Below are 6,704 nucleotides of genomic sequence, written 5' to 3' on the forward strand. Positions count from 1 at the left end.
CGTGAATAAGTCCAATGTTTTATTCTAAGTACCTACCTGAATTGTTTTTTTTTTAATTATATAGACTAGCTCTTGGTTGCAATCAGACTCGCTAGCAAGTGATGATGCAGCCTAAGATGGAGCGCGCTTGTCTAGAAGTTGCCTATTCACTCTTGACTTGAAGGTACCCATATTATAGGTGGAAGGGAAAACTGATGCCGGAAGGGCGTTCCACATCCTGGCGGTTCGGATTAGAAAAGAGGACACTTATAGTTAATGTATAATTTATGTTCGCGTGTGGAATATGCCCGCGATTCCTGATCACTGCGACAAATAATATGTAGAACGTTGGGAGTGTAGAGACCCGCAAAGTTCAATAAATCGCAGTTCCAGACAACAAAACTGATTTCAGACTGGGAATGCTGCTACGCCGTGAAATCATTCACACTATTATTTCGTTTTCGCGGCGCGAGTAGAGGAAGCAATAAAGAGACTCATCGCGACGCTTCTAATCCCCTGCAATATGCCTTGAGCCTTTGAGCTAAGAGCGTACTTCGACTTTGCTAGACGGTTAAAACGAGACAGATTTATATCAGACAGGTAACTCCGTCTCATTTTATCACTTTCAAGTCCGAGCAAATTCAAAAGTACGCTCCGTAGATTTCGTCTTGGAAGAGACATGTGGCAGCGTCACATCCGCGGGGTAACTCTCATTTATGATACGTTCACATTATTGCCAACGTCGCGTCGGCCAATTGTCTTTCATTGGTCGGCGGTCGGCAAGCGAATGAGTATAGAAAGGCAATAAGTGTCTTTGTCTTGACTAAGACCAAGGCACTTAGTGCCTTTTTACCCTCTTGACATTGGCTGGCCTTTGCCCTCAGTGTGAACCGTTTACATCTGCGCCTAATATGCACAATGTACATTTTCACTCGAAGATTTTATTTGTTTTCACAAAATCGCATTAGTTTGGATATAGCTTAAAGATTGTTTCAAGCAATAGATCAGTTTTTGAAAACACGAGTAGATGTGTTTTAGTTATTTTAGCAATATGTTTCTAATAAGTATATCATTGGTTGTAAGCCCCCGTAAAAGAACTGAAGATGTGTAGTTGGGAATGTACAAAATGAAGTTTTTACTATATGTATGAATATATTCTGTTTTTATATAAACGGAGCAAGGATTTTTCTGTTATTTATTAATTTGGCGAAGAAAAAACGATTTTAAATGTTATGATGAACACAATAATTATACGATTACATATTATGATGAAGCTTCAACAGCACAAGGGTTACTGGGGAAATTCAATAATTTAATCATCCCTAGTTTAATAAAGAAAAAACATACATAACTTAAGAAATCCGGCTCGAAGGACCGAAAATGCGGGATGGGTGGGCAGTTTGAGATTTGATTTAAAAAATCGGCATATTTTGTAAATCATATTGTCATTTGATTAGTAACTAAGAAATCTTTGCTTCTTGCTATTTTTAAAATCAATATTTATGTATTTTGTCATTTGGTTAGTAATTAAGAAATCCTTGCTCCTTGATGTTTTTGAAATCAAATATGTATTTTGTCACCTAATTATCTGAACCGAGCGCTAGGAATTGATTGTGTGAACTGTAATATTTTACAGTACCTAGAAGAAAAGTCTGAAAGAAAAGAGAAGTCTCAATTCTGTTTTTAATGAAGGTACTTATCTTAAATTAGGAAAAAATCTGCGTTTATATTTGATACGTTTCTATTCAAACGTAAAGGATTAAACGTTTATGGTTTTAGTAACTCAGGTCTATTACGTAGAACCGTACTATAAAGCTATACCGTTTCACTAAGAAGACGGCTCGTGAAGTATTGTGCGGCTTGCGGGCGTGAGACAGTTTCAAGTAAACTCTCCCGCAACCCGCATTCTTTCCTACGGGCGCTCTGAGTCAAACGGTATACTTGTATATCTGTGTCGCTTCTCTACTACGAGAATAATAAATGCTTAAGTTTGTTTATATTGAGTGTATATTGAGTGGCTTCTTTTTCCCCCGGATAAGGTAAATCAAATCGGTAATAAGTGATGTTATTAAACAGTTTTGCAATCAATTCCCCGAATGCTAAGCGCTCCCTAGTCGGCACAGAACGAGTGCAAATCGCTGTATGCGAGCTGTTTTCTTTAATTTTATTGAAAATAATGTATGTATTTAATAAAACAACGATTTTGTTTTCTTTTTGTAATTATTATCGCGATAGTTATTATGTTAAAGTGTATTGTAATAAATGCGGATCAAATTTTCAATGTGTTTTGTTTTTTACTATCGACCGAAATTACTCTAATTACAATAGTCAATTTCTCTGTTATCTGTCGCTAAGTTACTTAGCAACGTTATTTGTCAAAAAGGACTTATCTTTGGATATTACGGATCTATAAGTTATCAACGGATTATAGACCATAGATATGTAATAGACAGATTGATTATACTTTAAAGTTTAAGTTAATTAAATAGGTAGGCTAGACCTAATCCCGAATTCACGATGGCAGCGAATCGAAGCATTTATTTCTCCATTCTCAAGATGCCAAGAAAATTCGCCTGAATTTTTTTATGCGCTTGGATTCGCTATTTATTTAAATCGATTCTTATTTCAGAGATCTTAATAAAACTTTTGACGTTAACCAGTTTGTATTATACTTTCAAGTGTGTGAATATATTTAGGCCTATTTTATCTGGATCGAACTACTTGCGCTACAGCTTAGACTGATTCATAGAGCATACTTTGATTTTGCTGACTCCTCTCAGAATTGTACATACCTACTTACCGCAGTACCAAATTGCAGATTAACCGACGACGCTATGAATCTCAACCGACCGATTTAAATACTGCTCTATAATACTCGTAATTTTATAAAAGTAGAACCATTAGAAAAGCTAAGGGTCAATGTAACGTTTAATAAAACCAACTCGGTAAAATAAAATAACTTTAATGATAAAACTTTGTACAATAATTTGTGTCCTCTAATCAACAAGCTAACACTAACCAGTAAATGATGTTACGCATGATAAATAAATAATGTTGCAAGATTACAAAAATAACAAATTGCTTACAAATTAATAACATTATGAAAATATAATAATAGGCATAATATATTTTTAGTTTAAACATAAAATAGGCACATTATAAATTAGGAGCTCTTGCTTTTATTAAAACTAGGTAGATATGTTAACAGGTACCTACTATATTAGAACGATTGCAAAATTGAGATCGTCTAGTCAGAGAATTTAAGATTATAGAAACTAGGTTCCCTTCGCGATGATCATTTTGGGATTTGGATTTTGGAAATTAGATATTTAAAACAATAATTTCGATAAATTCCCCCTGCAGACTACAACATAAAAAATTGCCAGTTAGTAAAACGCGAACTAACTTATCGAAATGAATTAGATTTAGGCCTCATTCGCACGAGAGCTATTTTAATTTTTAACGTCCGTTAAAAAAGCGTTCAAATGGAACAAATGCATTCCTAAGTACACGTCAACGCTTTTTTAACGTTAAAACCCGGCGTTGCGCTGGAAATACAACAGTGCGCGATAAAAAAGCGTTGACGTGTGAACAGATACTTGGGGATGCATTTGTTCCATTTGGACGCTTTTTTAACGGACGTTAAAAAACTCCCATACGAATGAGGTCTAAGTCTCTATCTGAGAATTCGACTAATATTTACAGTTGATTGAATTTGTTGACTCCGAAAAATTTAATTTCACATTTGAATTTATTGACTGCAAACCAATTGATTCTTCATCAGATTGAAATGAAACTGTATTGCTTGTAGAATTCTGGGTGCAGAATTCCGTTACATTCGTCCCTAGCCTTATGCAGTCAACTTAACCGACCGATTTGAAGTGGCAACATGCGGGGTTTTAACTCTTAACACCAATTAAAAATTCTTAGTATTAATTTATAGATTCTTATTTTATAGACTCTTTGGTTACTTAATTAGGCGTCATGAGCATGAAATGCACAGGATTTAGTCTGGTGCTAAATAAATTTACATCGGTGCCTATTCGGTCGTACAGTGCACACAATTCTTTTACCACAAAATAAAACAATCTACTTGTGACTAAATTGACATTCATAGTCATCCGAGTTCGCTCATAGAACATCTCTGAGGCTTTAAGAGGGGTCTCTCCATCACTCGCTCCATACAAACGTAGTTCCAATTTCATTTGAATATTAAGCAACCAAATTCCATGAAATTTTGCAGACATATTCTAGAAACTAACATCTATGCCTGTGGTTTTCCAGATTTCTGTTCAAATATTCGGTTTCAAAGTTACGCGGTCTTAAAAATTCCCATACAAATCTTTGAGCCCCTGTAATTTTAAAACAACATATTTTTAGAAAAATCTAAAACACCACAGGCACAGATATTAGTTTCTAGAATATGTCTGCAAAATTTCATGGACTTTGGTTGCATAATATTCAAATGAAATTGGAACCACGATTGTATGGAGTAAGTCACGGAGAGAGCCCTGTTAAAGTTGTGGGTGAGATTTATAGTTTGACTTTGCTCAGACTTAAGATTGAGTTAAAACGAGACAGATTTATGTGCGATAGATGCATCTGTCTCGTTTTAACTGCCTTAAGTCTAAGTAAAGTCGGAGTGTGCTTTATAGATCTCACCCTAAATGAATACCCGTTTCACGCTTAGTTTTTGTGGCAAGGCAGTTAAGAGTCTGTGTCCTTTTGCGTTACATAGGGCACCACTGCTAAACCTTTCAAATTGCTTTAGTTTAAAAAATATTTTAGTTTGAAGATTTGTGAACGAACCGAAAAGACACCATTTCAACTACCTATTTAACATTTATAAAAGTTTTAAGTTTTATCTAATTTAAAGGCTATTATGAGGATTAAGTTTGATTTAGCTAAATTAATTTTTTAGTTAATTCAGTAGTAAGAGTGTAAGGTTTAAACTTAACGGTAAATAACCGTTCAAACTTCCCATCAGACCAGACGTCAGGATTTTTGAAAATACCACGCCCTCACCAATTTTCAAAAATCCCTCTCAGACGGGGGGCAAGTCAGCTAGTTTTTGCATAGTATTTTGTAGTGAATCGTCACTCAAGCCTTTAAAATGTTTAAACATCAAGTACTTTGTACCAGTTTAAAATTAGGTGAAAGTTACATATTTAACAAATACAAACTAGCATAGTTACCTACCAGGCAGTAGGTATAAAATACACAGAACAGAAAATTAGTCAAAAAGCACAGCATACAAATTTGGTAACTTGGAATAAAATAAAAAATCTTAAGTTTTATAATTATTGTAATACAACCAAGGTGAACAGCCTTCGGTAGCCAATTTTTTTTGGTATTCTTTTAAATAATTAGATAACGCTCCTATAAAGTAAAACCAATCATTTCCTTTGACTAGTAACTTTCAGTCATGTATTTCGAATTAATCTTATTAGCATGGCAATTTGGCTAAATCTGGTACACAATCTCTAAACTGAATTGACAAGGTATAGTATAGTTTTTGATATATTATGTAGTATAGTGGCAGTATACCTACTTTTTAATTAACGACCACTTGTGAAGGTTAAGAGGGCTCTCTCCGTCACTCGTTTCATACAATCGTAGTTCCAATTTCATTTGAATATTAAGCAACCAAAGTCCATGAAATTTTGCAGACATATTCTAAAAACTAATATCTATGTCTGTGGTTTTCCAGATTTCTGTTAAAATATTCGGTTTCAAAGTTACGCGGTCTTGAAAATTTTCATACAAATCTTTGAGCCCCTGTAATTTTAAAACTACATATTTTTAGAAAAATCTAAAACACCACAGACACAGATATTAGTTTCTAGAATATGTCTGCAAAATTTCATGGACTTTGGTTGCTTAATATTCAAATGAAATTGGAACTACGATTGTATGAAACGAGTGACGGAGAGAGTCCTGTTAAGACACTTTTAAAATAAAAATAGCGAGCAAGCGAGCAGGCGGGTCACCTGATGTCAAGTGATTAGCCGCCCATATCGGTGCTTTCTTCGAATTCGGTTTGGACTAGTGGATAAGCGCCTTAAATGTCTATGTTCCTATTTTAACGTTCTTTCAACTTAAATTCGTATGTTACTACCTATTTCACTCAAAATAAATAATCTTTAATTCAAACAAGTCAATCTTAATCGAAATACTTCCTTAATTAAAAAAATTCAACATTGGTTTTAATAAAGGTTATAAATAATGTCAATCAATCAATGGTTTGTATAATTTTAAGGACACTTTAACAATAATTTGTCCACAAAACTACATAATATAGTTATATATTACAATAATATGATAAAGTGTAAACTCTGAGAAAGACTCGCAATATTTGGTCTATGTGTTGACACATATACTAAGACACACAGTCCTTTCTCAAATTTTACGCGATAAACACGATTTAATTAGAAATATACAACGACCTATGTGCTCTGAGTAGGTAGTAAGTAGGTACTACGCACTGGACGGGCATTCCAAACAAAAAATTTCGCTAGCTTCAACTAGCTTGTCTCTAACTTGATAATTTCTAATTTAGAGTTTCATAGAAGTCATAGAACACGATTTTTGTTCGGAATGATTCTAGGTCGTTGGAAATATAAGTACAAAAACCACTTGGGTACATTTTGTCATTGACTAGTACCATGCTACATGGATGGATAAATTAACTCTACGTGAATGACGTCGCGGACATTACCTAGTGT

This window comes from Maniola jurtina, chromosome 4 (genome assembly GCF_905333055.1).
Source record: "Maniola jurtina chromosome 4, ilManJurt1.1, whole genome shotgun sequence".
In the NCBI taxonomy this organism is placed as follows: domain Eukaryota; kingdom Metazoa; phylum Arthropoda; class Insecta; order Lepidoptera; family Nymphalidae; genus Maniola; species Maniola jurtina.